This window comes from Ips typographus, linkage group LG10, assembly GCF_016097725.1.
Source record: "Ips typographus isolate SLU linkage group LG10, UJ_Ityp_2.0, whole genome shotgun sequence".
Lineage (NCBI taxonomy): Eukaryota > Metazoa > Arthropoda > Insecta > Coleoptera > Curculionidae > Ips > Ips typographus.
In genome coordinates, this window is record NC_138431.1 from 1,553,488 (window position 1) to 1,568,803 (window position 15,316).

The 15,316-nt window shown below is 31.7% G+C and overlaps 1 long non-coding RNA gene across 1 annotated transcript; it reads right to left on the minus strand.

Moving 5' to 3' along the window:
• Positions 1–3,016: 3,016 nt before the first annotated feature.
• LOC145734675 (uncharacterized) lies at positions 3,017–11,947 on the minus strand. The gene is made up of 3 exons (XR_014179482.1): positions 11,213–11,947; positions 3,252–4,371; positions 3,017–3,193 (listed from the first exon to the last, which is right to left on the minus strand). It is a non-coding gene; the product is annotated as an uncharacterized LOC145734675 (long non-coding RNA).
• Between the last annotated feature and the right edge of the window lie 3,369 nt (positions 11,948–15,316).

Here is a 15,316-nt window from a genome sequence, read left to right on the forward strand (position 1 = left end):
AAGGTTGTAAACAATTATTCTATGACAGCAATCAGAATCAGCTTTTTCATTTCAAATCATATACGACATTATCTCCGCCCTACGTTCATGCTAGAAAGAGAGAACCACAGCCAACTACGACCATAACAATTATTAAATACCCGGTACTTAGTACTTGTACAAATTTATAACTATGATTTTAAAAAAAACTCAATTTTGACCCAAAATTTGAATATTTTTCTCTGTTTCATAATTTGTTTAGTATATAGGTAACTACTTGTGCAAATATTGGATCTCTCTTTTTTGCTCAAAATTATTAAATACTTACCCCTTTAAGTTCATACATTAAGTGAAGTTAGTATTAAACAAAATAAAACTAAACATTTAAGATCATCTGGATGGTTAAAGCAAATTACTACATATTAATTATTTATACAAGTTGATAAATATTTTAAAGCAGAGTTATGTCGTAATGAAGTTTTTTTTTCAGATGCCATCCAACGCCTTGACACACGAGTGACAAGTAAGGAAATTGAACAGCAGATTGCCATTTATTTAGCAAAGGCTACCGATAGAATTAAGCGACATAATAAAGATGTATTAACCTAAAAAAAAATAAACTTTTATTTTACACAAATCATCCATAGTTATTCCTTTTTGAATATTCATGGAATATATTACAGAGCACTTTATGAATCACTTAAAGATATTCATGTATCTGCTCATAATATTATAAGAATAATCCAATGAATATTCCAGGAATGACCAAAAAAATTGACATTTAGATATGACTAGAATATTTCGAAATGATATTCATGGAATAATCAATATTCTCAAGAGAATGACCTTAGTTCATTCCTAGAATATTTGGTGCTATCTGGGTAGTTAAGATTTAAAAAAATAGATTTTAAAAGCAAAAGCAAATAAACCATTTTATGAAAATTACAGAGGTTGTATTTTTAGTAATTAACAGAAGTGTAACAAAATGAGTTAATTTCTAGAAAAATAACTCAATTAGGCCACGCTCACACATGTTAAATGGTTTTTCGTAGGGGTTTGAATCGTGCGAACACTAAAATTGGGATTACACATTGCGTATTTTTCTCATACATCTGATTTTAGACAAGTCTCGCTTAATGGATTATTATTCACAATGTGGAATTCCAGCTTTAGTGTTCGCACGAGTCAAATTCTTATGAAGACATTCAATTTGAGCACGGCCTAGAATATTGTGGAGCACTGTATACGTCATATTGAAGCAATATACAGATGGTACATCTATCCAATCTTCAATAAGTACATCGATTTTCAATGTGCCAGATATGTCACACTTAGACGTCTGTAGTATGTTATTAAAATTACATCGCTGGGTCAAAGGGTTGGTTGCGGACAATAGGCAGTCGTCGGTCTATCCACGCGATGTTTATAGTACATAAAATGGGAGGTTGCAATGACATTAGTACATGACATAACATCGTGGGTATATTGCTGTGCTCGCTGGGAATACATTTATCAATGTCTCTTACATGTTAAAAATTATGAAAATTCATACAACACACGCGAAAGCATCCATTACCATTATACGAGAGCCAAAGGGAATATATATACGGACTTTTGTAGAATTCATAAATTGAAAACTGAGATATCTTATTACGGTCCTAAATTCTTCAATCTGATGCCATCTCACATAAAATTGTTACCTTTTCTGCAATTTAAAACTAAAAATTAAAGAATATTTGATTGTTAAATCATTGTATTCTATCAATGAATTTCTTATTAATGACTTTTCTGATTTTTCTCATTAATGACTTTTCTTTACCTGTAAGTATTCACATAAATGAAGCATTATATAGATTTAATATTTTTATATTATCAAATTCATTGACTGTGACGTGTGTAAACCTTTTGTGTAAGCACGAATAAATTTTGTTTGTTTGTGTTTGTTTGTTTGTATTAAATTTGTACTGTCTTAAAAATATTCATTCTTTTTAAGATTTGTTTTCTTTTTTTCTGTGTGCGTAAATTAAAAAATTATAAGGGATCATAAGGGATTCAGGTAAAAAAAAAGGTAGAGGATTGTCAATTGTTGACTTGAGATTGATGTCATTACTTTAGAATACGATTTAGTCGCGAATTTTGAGCTGAAAACCGAAGAAAAACGCGGAAACGATAATACGGTTGACGAGTTATCGCGTGGTGAATTTGGTTTTTCTTCCCTGCTTGTTTTTTTGGACAATACTTTGGCTGTGCCCTAATCCTAAACCAGTGCTGGCGTCAAATGAGAAGTTTTGGACGATCGGTTTGAGGTGAACAGGATAGGCCGAGATCTGAAGTACTACACACTGGTACACGACGATACCGACAGTGGGGCCAAAGAAAGCAGATGAGGAGAGGTCCGTCATTGTGACTGACACATAGGAGGGACTCTTTCAATTTAAACAGTGAACCTGAGCCTAAATTAACAATTTCAGAGACTGTAAGTAGTAGATAAGTTGTTTAATCTATTTAGGGATTGTTAGACAGGATGTAAATTTAATTGCAGTAGTGATTATTGATTTCCAAACAGTCGCCTGTGTTAGAAATTAGATAGTAAATTAAGTTAGATTCGCGGTAGGTAATTATAGTTAGGTTTAGTTATTTCCCCTTGGAAAAATAACTTGGCATCCCTTTGGGTTATAAAGATCAGTTTTTTGTAAATTCTTTTTGATTTTTATTTTTCTTCAATTTAACTTAAATCAAAGAATGGATAAAAATCAAGAAAATCACTCTCGAGAAAGTTTAGATGATATAATTATGCGAATAGATAAAAGTCCAACGGTTCAGGAACGGAGACCTTCGGAACGACCTAGTCCCGAGAGTGATTCGCTTAACAGTACCACCCCCCCACCATTTTACTAAGTGTAAGATTAAGTTCAAAAAAGAAAAATAAGTTATATTTTGTTGCATTTTGTCCAATAAACGTGTTTAATTAAGAAAATTATGACTTTATTTTTTACGTGCAACATGGGTAAAGAAGAGCAATTTTTGTTCGTGCCTCTAAAGCTACGTTTTCCTCCACGGTCGCCAGTCGTCAGCGACCGCGACACGGTAGCTGCTACCAATTCGCTAGACCTGGATTAATGTAATTTAAGTACAACTGTTTTCCTACAAATTCGCGGGTCGCTGCTACCAGCGAATCGTCGCCAGTCGTTGGTCGCCAGTCGCTTGTCTCGCCCTAGAGCAGTACAGTCGTTAGTCGCCGCGAAGTTTTATCCAGAAATGGATGGATTTACCATTGAAAAGGATGAACAGCTTGTTCATCTGATCAGTAATAACCCAGAATTATATGATCCCAGAATAAAGAATGAAATCCTTCTTCTTTTCGCTTCTTAAACATTGGTAAAACTTGTTCTCTTCTTTCCCGATCAGGGACAGTAGTAATATATCATCATCCTGATAACTGTCCAACAATAAAAGTAAAGACCTTGTTTTAGACAGGTTCATTTTAACTCCGTTTAACGTTTCAACTCCGATGAGAATTACAACACGAAGCAAAATTCGCCAGCGAATTAAATCTAGAGGAAAACAGAAGCCGGAGCGAAAATCGTAAACGAATCAATCGTCGCTACCGAGTCGCGGTCGCTGACGACTGGCGACCGTGGAGGAAAACGTAGCTTAAGGGATATGTTGTACAAACAAAATGAACAAGAAACATCTCGATCACAGATTTCAAAAAATCAGTCGTAAAATATATGACATCAAACTGAAATTTTAGAAAAAGGCGTAGTTGCAAAGAAAAGAAGTTTTAATCAAGAGATTAATCGCAAGGAAGGTACAAAATAAAATATTTACCAAACTTAAGGTACGTTTTCCACCTATGTAAATATTATTTATTTATTTCTCAAAGATTGTTTCAAACACGTTCTAAGTTATTAAAAAACGCGGTTTTTTTAAAGTTCTAACAATAAACATTCTGGCTCGTTCTTAGAAAACACACGTGATAAAAGGTTGATTCTTCGATATAAATCGGAACTGGGCAGATACAAAAAATTAATTTTGCTGTAAAATGTTAATCAGTTGGAAAATAAATTGTACGTTTCATAGATATTGATGACTTGGTCTGGTTCAATTCAAATGTCAACTTCTGCACAGTTACTCAGTTCGCCATGCGTAGATTGACATTTAAAGGAATGACAATTCTTTTAATACATCCCCATTTAGTCGGACATTAAATAAAATTTATGCGGCCAAATATTGTGGATAGGAAAATGCTGCATATGGTATAACAGCAAATCGAAATAGCAAATAACTACACAACCCGCGCCCCAATCTTTAGTTTATTAGTAAAATAAATAAGAATTCCAGCGTTCCCCTGTACGACTTTTTATGCATCTCGCTTCACCGGGAGAATATCTGAAACACAGAAAATAATATTACGACAAGAACATAAAAAACGTCAACGTGTTTTAACCGGAATAAAGAAGGTTTGAAAAGTTCGCAGCTGAATACCTAAGAAAAAAATTCAAAAACTTTTCATTACATCTAGAGATTTCCGAGAAAAACCAAAAAAGTCAAATTCTATATGTTTTTACCACTTTATTAATGATTATTTTGGAATTTACTCCGGATGTAATAAAAAATTTTCAATTTTTTTTAACCAAATTAGTTAGCAATAAAATGCGCAACGTTGTCTCCATTCAACTAAAGCTCTATCAACAATAGTTTATGAGATAGCAATGCTAATGCATCGAATTTGTAACACCCTGTATACAGGGTGTCCCATAACTATATGACAATCTCTTGGGAGCATACAGGGGAGGTCAAAATAATACGATTTGTTCATATAAACATTTTTCCTAAAGTCACTCCTAAGGGAGATATCGAGCCCCAATGAGCTGCTTTCCAATTAACGTTTTTGACCGTAACTTCTGAACCAATTTGTATATTGTAACGATTTTTGGGTTTAATGTTTTATTGAAAGAGACCTTCTATTTGACATCCAAACCAGGTATCACGTCTTAGCAGAAAGACAGAAACTAACTGGTACCTAAGACACAATTTGCTTAAACTTTGACAGCTGTCATTATTTTCAGCTGCAAACGCCATTAATGAATACTCTTGACATTTTTATCGAGAAATTGTACTCTTCTTTCATTTCGATAAAATAAACGGTTTTCGAGATAAATCGATTTTCCATTGAACTGCTTAAAACAGAATATTATTAAAAATATTCGTTAAACTAGTTTTTTTATGGAAATTAGTATTCAAAAATTATGTGTAGAATAACGAAAGATATGGAAGAATACTCTAAATACTAAAGATGTAAACTGTCCAAAACATAGATTAACACTCACTGAGAAGAATGCAAAATATATGTGTATTCGCCTATTTAACAACCTGCCAGACAGGCTGAAAACATTGACGGACAAAAGTTTCAAAAAAGAAGTAAAAAATTTACTAATTGAATTAGAACCCTACACTATAGAGGATTATTTTGTTAAATAAATATTGCTTATTCTCTGAAATCTGTATTTAGGGAAAAATCGCAGAAAATGTATATAAGTATCTTGTACTACATAGTTCATAGTTTACCAGTCCTTTGTATTAGTTGACAATGTACATTGTCCTCTATCCTAATCGCAATTCGAAATAAAGACTGTTATTATTATTATTACTCTTTAATTGAATAAGCATTTAATTATTTAATTTTTTATTAATTTTTTACCTCTGCCAACCCCAACTGTCCCTATCAACTTTCATACTTTTTCGTTTCGTTCTACATTAATTTCGCCTTCCATGTGTATTTTAAACAAAAAACGAAATTGATTTTTAATAACGTTGTGGTTTAAGCAGTTCAATGAAAAATCGATTGATCTCGAAAACCGTTCATTTTATCGATATAAACGAAGAGTACGATTTTTCGATAAAAATGTCAAGAGTATCTATTAATGGTGTTTGCAGCTAAAAATAATGACAGCTGTCAAAGTTTAAGCAAATTGAGTCTTAGGTACCAGTTAGTTCATGTCTTTCTGCTAAGACGAGATACCTCGTTTTGATGTCAAATAGAAGGTCTCTTTCGATAAAACATTAAACCCAAAAACTATTACAATATACAAAGTGGTTCAAAAGTTACGGCCAAAAACGTTAACTGGAAGGCAGTTCTTTGGGGCTCGATATCTCCCTTTGGAGTGACTTTAGGAAAAATGTTTATATGACCAAATCGTATTATTTTGACCTCCCCTGTATGCTCCCGAGAGATTGTCATATAGTTATGGGACACCCTGTATAGTTTAAGAATTAAGTGTAGAATTTAAAATGTTTTAAAAAATGTGGTTCTATTTAAAAATACCCATATTGTATCTGCCACAAATTTATGATCCACCCTGCATAGTCAAAACAAAAAAAAACATGTCTAATTTTTGTTTTAAAAAAAATTGTCCAGCTTAAATTAAAACTGATATTATCACATAGCTTATAAAAAAACAAAGATTACAAAACGGTGCACCTTAGATGTAACAAGTCTTCCTGATCAATCGATCAATGAGTAAATTCAAAAATTCAACAATATACAGGGTTACATTATAAACAAAGAAAATTTGGACTGTCACAGTTTTACAAGATAGTTTTTGTAGGTACCCAAATAGTTTACTCTGATTAAAACAATCAAATCAACCTTAATGTTATTATAGAAGAGATATTATTTATAGAAAGGAAATAGCTTGAATAATGAAATTATCTAAAAATTCAGAAGGATTTGCTTGGTTTTAAAAACACTGGAACTACACAAAGGTTTTTGCTTTATAATCATAGTACTCATAAGATAGAAGATGTCTCATACAAGCGGTGTCTTGAGTTCATCATTTGTACTCACTGTAAACTACCTCATTATTACTATTACTTTAAACATGCTTTTAGATAACACTAAATACATAACATACATATGTATAATACATATTGATTCAACAAAGCAATTTCCTAAAGTGAATAATGATGATTATTGTGTTAACATAAAACAATAATGAAAACTGCAATGCTTTTCAAGTCATTTTGCAGTCAATTTCAGTCAAAATAGTTAACTAACATTAAAACTTGCTCTTTTATGCACTGTTCTAATGTAGTACTTCTTGGTGGGTAAATTGAGCCTTGTTTAAGTCAATTTCTTCATAAAAGTTATGCTTTCTCACATGAAAATGTAGTGTAAAGTATTCAGCATATGCCAGATACATTTCTGTAAGAGAGGCCTAATTTGTTACTTGAACTATACTTTAAAAAATCCAGACTAGAAAAATGTGTAGTAATGATGCATCAGCAGGGTTAAATACATAGGTTAAGTATGAAATTGGCATTGTAATCTTACCTGGACCAGCAGGCTCTATGTCCTTCAAAAAATATACATTTACTTGATTTTAGTGTATAATTTTCAACTCTTCTCGAAATCTTGTATTAAAATTAAAAATATAACTATTTTAGCAGCATGGGAATCTGTTTGACATAACAAAATAAAAACAAAAGCAAAGTGACAAATTCGAACTTTAGTTGACATAACAACAGATGCAAGATGGCTTAATCAACTGAATTTGTTTCCTAAAAGTGATAAGCCGCGTGACGTCACAGTAGGGTGTTCGGGCTGCACAATATGCACTTAAAACCTTTTATATTATTTTTTACATTGAACAGTAGAAACTAGAAATCTATTTTCACAGAATGTACGCCCTACTTTCCATCTGAGACCATATTTATTGAAAATGGTAAGCTCAAATACTCAAAATATAAAAAAAATTAACTTCGTACAAGTACTGGATTGTTAAAAAACACATTTCAGCTGCACAAATACAGGGTGTTACAAATTAGATGCATTAGCATTGCTATCTCAGAAAGTATAGTTGATAGAGCTTTAGTTAAATGGAGGCAAAGTTGCGCATTTTATTGCTAAATAATTTAAAATGCTAAATAATGTAATAGTTATTTACGTAACAAGTAGGATATGAATGTTATTAACGCACGCATGTGAAAATTTGCACGACGAGGCCGCAGGCCAAGTCGTGTAATCACACAGTACAACATTTTATCTACAACGATTATTATTTTAATAATTAATTGAAAAAAAAAATAAAAATTAAAAAAAAAATAAAAATATTTTCAGCAACTTGTTAGGCATGTCAACATCTGGCATTAATTTTTCCAATTGCAAAGAGTTTAGCATTAATATTTATCCTAATAATAATTGAGTTTTCATGTAATTGTATGTCATGTTTTTTAATTAAAAAATATCTAACTAAAAGTTACTTTTAATATTAATATTAACAAGCAAGATAGTGGAGACAACAAAACTCCAGATGTACAAACAAATTGTTCACCGATTATTAACGCACTAGTGCGGTAATAGATTCAAAAAAGCACTAGTGCGGTAATAAAGGTCATTATGACACTGAAAATAGTGCGCAATTACGATATTATGTAACTGTTGTAGATAAAAAAAATTTAAAAATTTTCATTACATCCGGAGATATACAACAAAAACAACTAATCAAATTTCTATTTTATTTTTTTCCACTTTATTATTGATTATTTTGGAAAATCAATTGCACCTTCTGGAGGCATTCTTTTATGCTATTTAAGAAAGTAAGGTTTGTATTTAGCTACAGCGTTTCATTTTTTAGATACCATCATCCACTTAATATTTTAAAATACGGACCAGGACTTTCGATTTCGTTTTTTTAGTAGCTACCAACCTACCAAAAATAATGATGTGCCACACTTGTCAAAAAATTATACCTTGTGTACTTAGGTATTTGTTTTTTTCAAATATGCATTTGAAATTCATGTTATCATAATAAGTAAATAATTTAGTTTGATATGATTAAGCTGTTTCATCAAAACTCAACCTCGAATTCAAACATGTGAGTATCTGAAAAATAAATAACTAACCAAAACATATTTTTTTTTAAATAAATGAAAAGTACATAAGGAACTCTCTCTCTTTTTCGAAGGAGCAATGAACCTAATTATTAAATTGTATAAAACTAAATTATCTACTCATTATGACAACATATCAATTTCAATTACTTAATTTTTTAAAAAATCTTAAAATACCAAGTACATAATACACAATAATATATATTTTTTTTTGACAAGTGTGACACATCATTAGTTTCAGAAGGTCTGTGGCTACTAAAAAATGAAATAAAAAGTTGAGGTCCGTATTTGAAAATTTGAAGTTGATGTTGGTATCTATTAATATAAACTATTTTCTTGAAGAGCATAAAAAAGTGCCTCCAGAAGGTGCCATTGACTAAAGTGGTAAAAAATTAAAATAGAAATTTGAGTTTTCCGGTTTTTGTCGAATATCTCCGGATGTAATGTAACTTTTTTGAATTTTTTTTTAACAAGTTATTTAGCAATAAAATGCGCAACTTTGCCTCTATTTAACTAAAGCTCTATCAACTATACTTTCTGAGATAGCAATGCTAATGCATCGAATTTGTAACACCCTGTATGTTTGCTTTACAATCATGGTAGGAGATCTGAAGAATTGACACTTATATGAATTAGATTATTACTGTTCCTTTAAACATGCATTTAGATAACATTACACATACAGTGCTTCTGTAACATGCATACTGCCTAAGTTCAATAAAATTAAAAGACTAACTTTTGACAAAAATTCTCGGATCCTATGTTTTTAATTTTATTAACCGCTGCTTGTGTTATATGAATTGGAATTATACAGGGCCCAACAACTGGGTATTTAAAATATTGTTGATCTTTTAAATGGCAACACTTCTTTATTATTGTATAATTTGGATTCTAGAAACAAACAATTCTAAGTATTGTTCCATGCAACTTGTACCACAATTGTCCTGTAAATATTGATAATTTAAAACCAATAATTATCCATAAATCAGATTAACATCCCCAAAAATTATTGATGACATTTAAAAAAAAAATAAAAAGATAATAAACCATTTAGGTTATTGTAACAGTCAATAGAGTTCATTTTGAACAGCGGATTTAATTTTTTTTAGATTTTTTTATGTAAAAGTTGTGGGACCTATAAATTTGAAAAGTGTATTTCGACATTTGTTTAAAAACAATTGAATATCAGTATGGAGTATGTTGCATGAAATATGTTGAGAATTGTTTGTAGAATCCAAAATTTGGAAAAAGTACAGCCCACTTTATAGAGTGGATGTACCAGTGGGGAAATTTAGTTTAAGTATTAGTATTCACTGTAAAAATTGAAGGTGATTATAAATGATAAGTTTATGGTTATAGTTTAGGTTATTACATGACATAAACTGACAAGTGCCAGTACATAAATAGTAAATATTAAATAAAAAGTTGTAGCTTGTAGCTGCAATCTTTTTTCTTTAAGCTGGAACCCAAAACAAAAATGAAAAAGTTAATAAAATCATGTACCTAAAAACTATAATTTTTGTGATAATATTCATCTGTCAATGCCAGGTTAACCATACTGCAGGTCCGAAAAAGGCAAAAATATTTAATTTTAGTATTAGCCATAAAAAATTTTGCTTTTTAAAGTGAATTCAGATATTCGGAGCCCTACCCTTACCGGCTTAAGTCCCTTCCATTTCATCAAATTTATGCAGTATGTACTTTACAAAGACATTGTATAATAACGCGTATTTTTAAAGTCAACATTAAGTTGTGATGAATGACGTCAGAGAATGGTTTTGTTGAAGTAGTGTTGAGATTGTGTTGGAACTGTTAAGCTGGTTGGCAACATTTTTCTTGTTGACTTAAAAAATGGGATTTGCATTTAAAGAACCTTTGCTGAGTATTTTATGCCTTTTCTATTTTCCTTAATCAACAAACACAACAAACAATAACAAATGCCGGAAAGGCTAATACATAACGTCAAAAAAGCTTACATTGTCATTGGTCAAAATTGACTTCCAACATGAAATCAACAAATCCATCAGCTCTGAGGCTTGGTGGAAAGTTGAGGCTATGTTGTTTTCATCACAGATTTATGTTGACTTAAAAGACGGTGACAGTTGGTTCCACCATTAATTCATCAGCACTTTAAGAACACTTTTTATAAAATTGTGGTGCTTGTGTTGGCAACAATACCTAAACTGTTGACTTTAAAAACACGAGTATACATATTAACTCAATGTTGAGCAATGCCGTTTACTAAAGTGTATAATGATAATTATTAAACATAAAACAATTATGAAAACTGCATTGGTTTTTATTTGAATGTTAATTTAAGTAAAATCAATATACTGACCTTAAAACTTGCTTTTTTATTCACTGTTCTAATGTAAGTAGTTGAACTCATTGCACACAATTTCACTCTTCAACTTGATTGATATGTTGCAATCTTCTTAGTGTAATGTAATTTCTTCATAAAAGTTGTATTTTCTCATCCACATGGAAAATTAGTGAAGTATTCAGCATATACAGGATACAGATCTGTGAAATAGGCCCAATTTGTTAGTTGAGCCACCCTTAAAAAATTTTTAGTAATGTATACAAGTGATGCATCAGCAGAATTTATTCAGGTTAGGTATGAAATTGTGTGGCTTTGGATGCCGTGGAGGCGTCGAGAATAAGCCACTCATGTAATATTCAACACTAACTGTTTATTAGGCAGCTACAAACGTGATATTACATAAAAAAAAACATCTTAAAATCTAGGTCGTACGAATTGGGTTGTAATCGCGGATCGCAAACCCTCTCTTGCCGCTCTCTGTCACTGTCAAGTCCCCCCCGTCGATGTCGGGGGTCTGTCTATTGTCGTCTACCGACGAGGTCCGCGGTGTTGCCAATACGATCAGCTGACGCTGATCTGGGGCGAATGCCAATTCGCCACAATTGCAATTGTAATCTTACCTGGGCTAGTAGGCGTTGTATGCATTATCATTATTGAAAAATATACATTTACTTCAATTTAGTGAATAATCTTCGCCAAGTATTGGATTATTGTAATCAAAATACAATAATTATTTCAGCTGCATGTAATTTTTTTTGATACAAAACAACAGCAAAGTGACAAGTTGGCATGTGACATCATAACAGATCCAAGATGTCTATCAGCGGAACTTCTTTCCTCAATGCGATACGCCGGGTGACGTCACAGTGGATGCTCGGGTGCACAATATGCACTTAATACCCAAGGGATTGCAGGCGTTGTCCGTGGTTTCGTATTACTATTTGATTTTCTCTCTTCATTAAAGTAGTCCATCTTCACAGAGTGGAAGCATTACATTCTTCTGAGATGGTATTTATAGGAAGGGATAAGTTCGACTAAACGAAATATCTAAAAATTTATATTCATTATTGGATTTATTGTTTTAAAAGAACATTGCGCAGCACAAAGATGTTTTCTTTGCAATTATAGTACTTGATAGGTAGATATTGTCTCATATAAGTGTTTTCTAGAACTAATATTTAAACTCACCACAAACTACTTTATTAAAAAATATGACTACTATCTATGATTATTATCAAACGTGTGTTGGCATATATTAGATTTGTGGTCTCCAGTTCATAAGAAATTTTGGTGTTCTTTAATTCGTTTTTTTAAAGGTCTGAAGGTTTCACCTATATAAAATTGATTGCATTTGCAAAGAATTTTATAAATCACGTTTCTTGTAAATTCATTTTCATTGTGAGGTTTGGTTTTAGTTAAGTGTGATCTTAATGTGTTTTGAGTTCTAAATATTGTTCTGATGTTATATTTTTTAGCTATTCGTTTGATTTTGTCAGAAATACCTGGAATGTAAGGAATAAAAAGGTTTGTAAAAGGTAAAATTTGATTTTGATTTCCAGATGGTTTTGGATGTTCTAAATCCCTAAAACATTTATTAATAAATGTTTCAGTATAGTCATTTTCTTTTAGAACATTTTTAATGAACAGTTTTTCTTTATTAAATTGTTCATTATTGCAAATAATTTTGGCTCTATCAATTAAACTATAATTAAATTAAACTTTTTACAATACCTTTTTTTACCATTATTGGATGATTGGATTTGTAGTTTAAATATCTATTTGTGTGGGTTGGTTTTCTGTATACTTTTGTTTCAAATTTGTTTATGTCTTTTTTGATTAGAATGTCTAAGGATCGTTCGTTATTTTGTTCAGTTTCTGTTGTAAATTTGATTGTGGGTTCTATTGAGTTTATGTGTGTTAGAAATTGGTTGAGATGATCATTACAGAATGGATATATTGAGAAAACATCATCAATATACTTCCACCAAATTGTTGGTTTATAATTAAAATTATTAAAGTTATTTTCTTCGAAATGTTCCATAAAAATATTACTTAATATTGGAGACAATGGAGAACCCATTGCCATTCCAGAATTTTTGTTGGTAATAATAATCTTCATATTGGAAGAATGTTGTTTTAACACAAATTGTTTAAAGTTCTAAAATAGTGTTTACGCTTAAGCTTGTACGTTCCCGAAGACTTGAATCATTTTGCAATTTAGATCTAACAATTGAAAGAGTTTTGTCAACTGGGACGTTTGTGAATAAACTTATAACATCAAAACTTACCAGAATATGATTTGGATTAATGTCGATATGTTTGAGCTTTTCAAGAAAGTGAGCAGAGTTTTTTATGTAAGAATCTGTGTTACCTACTAAAGGATTTAAAATGTTTAGCAAGAAGCGAGCTAATGAGTGAGTAGGCGAATTTATACTACTCACAATAATTAAAGATTATATTATTATTATTATTTTATTTATTATTATTATTTTCATTTCTTAATTATTTAAGAACTGGAGACTTTCACTAATCTAATATATGTCAATACGCGTTTGATAATGATCATAGAGTCAAATGGAATGAATGTAGTATCATAGACAAAGAAACTTTTTCAAAAAGACGTAAAATAAAAGAAAGTGCATATATTAGGTTAAACCATGACTCCTGTGTTGCGACATCCTCTATTAATATTGACCAAACTTGGTTAAATATTCTAGAGGAGGAGAGAACACTTGGTCATATCAAACAAAACTGATATTTCTTGTAATTTTGTTTTCATTATAAAACCCACCTTTCACTACAACAATAGATAACCTTTCCTATTGAAATGACAAAAGTCAAAATTTATGTCAATTTTCATTGACAAAACCCTTCTCGGAGTTCCAAATGGAACATTATCAGGTTTAATATTTATTAAGTTGTTGTTGTTTTCTGTGTTCTGCCGTTGTGTTCTTTTTCCACCGAAACATCAGCGTTTTTAGGTATCAAGACCGCGCCTAAGTCAGTGGTCTTGTGTTGGGATGACTAGGTTAATGTTATTTTCAACTTAGTTGAAAATAGTGCGAAATTCTATTTTCCCAACCAACCTTTTTTGTGTGAGACAGAAGACCCAATAAACAAAGAAAAAAAGAATGCATTAATTGTCAACATTGCAAGAGGTTATATTGTCAAACTTGTTTAATAAAGCATATGATGTTTAAAGATTTCTGTATTAAGAAGAAGTAGAAACTGTATGTATGTATTTGTACCTACGTGCTTACATATTTTCCTGATAAAATATTTCAAAGCATATTACGCATAATGAATTTGAAGATGTTTATTTAAATCTTTGAAAAGATCCAATTTATTGTTCTTTTCATATAATTTTAAGAAATTAGTGAATCCAGCAATTTAACTTGGATTCACCACAACCCATAATAATACTAGTAGGCCATGTGGGTAATAAATTCTAGTGCACCAATGGTCAATCTGCAATGCAAGTTTATTTTACAATATTATTATTTTGCAAATCAGGCATTTTAATTTGAGGGTCCCAATAAACTGTGCAAAAACTTGCAATGGCTTGAAGGATAATTAGTTGTTCTGCAATATGATATTTGTCAGCCATTTCATAAGGCACCCATAAAAATTGTACATATAATGGTTATAACGGGTTTAAGGATTTTTTGTCCTTCGTTTTTTCCTCCATTTTGCAAAATTATATTTTACATATTGTCACACCCGTGTTAGTAGTTACGGTGCACACCCAGTAACCACCATAGTCAGCAAGGTTAGCGTAAGAGGTCGCTGACGAGTATAAAAGATGCACCGTAGCTCGACTAAGGCACCGAACTCTGGGGTCATCCCCAGAGGGAGGTCACTGGTCTCTAGGTCGGTCTTCGAGCAACAGTCCCAACTTTCTAGTGTCCGGACGGCTCGTTACCTTCTTGGAAGCCCAGGCTAAAAAGACAAGAGTTCTTACGCATACCACGAGGTGACCGTCCGAACTTAAGTAGGTCCAGTACCTTAAGTAAGTCCTTTGGGCGTGTCGGTCATAGGGGCTCCCTGCTCGTATCGAGCGGGTTTCGCTTGGCGACATTTCAGGAGGGCTTACGCACCTACACCTACACACACCCACAC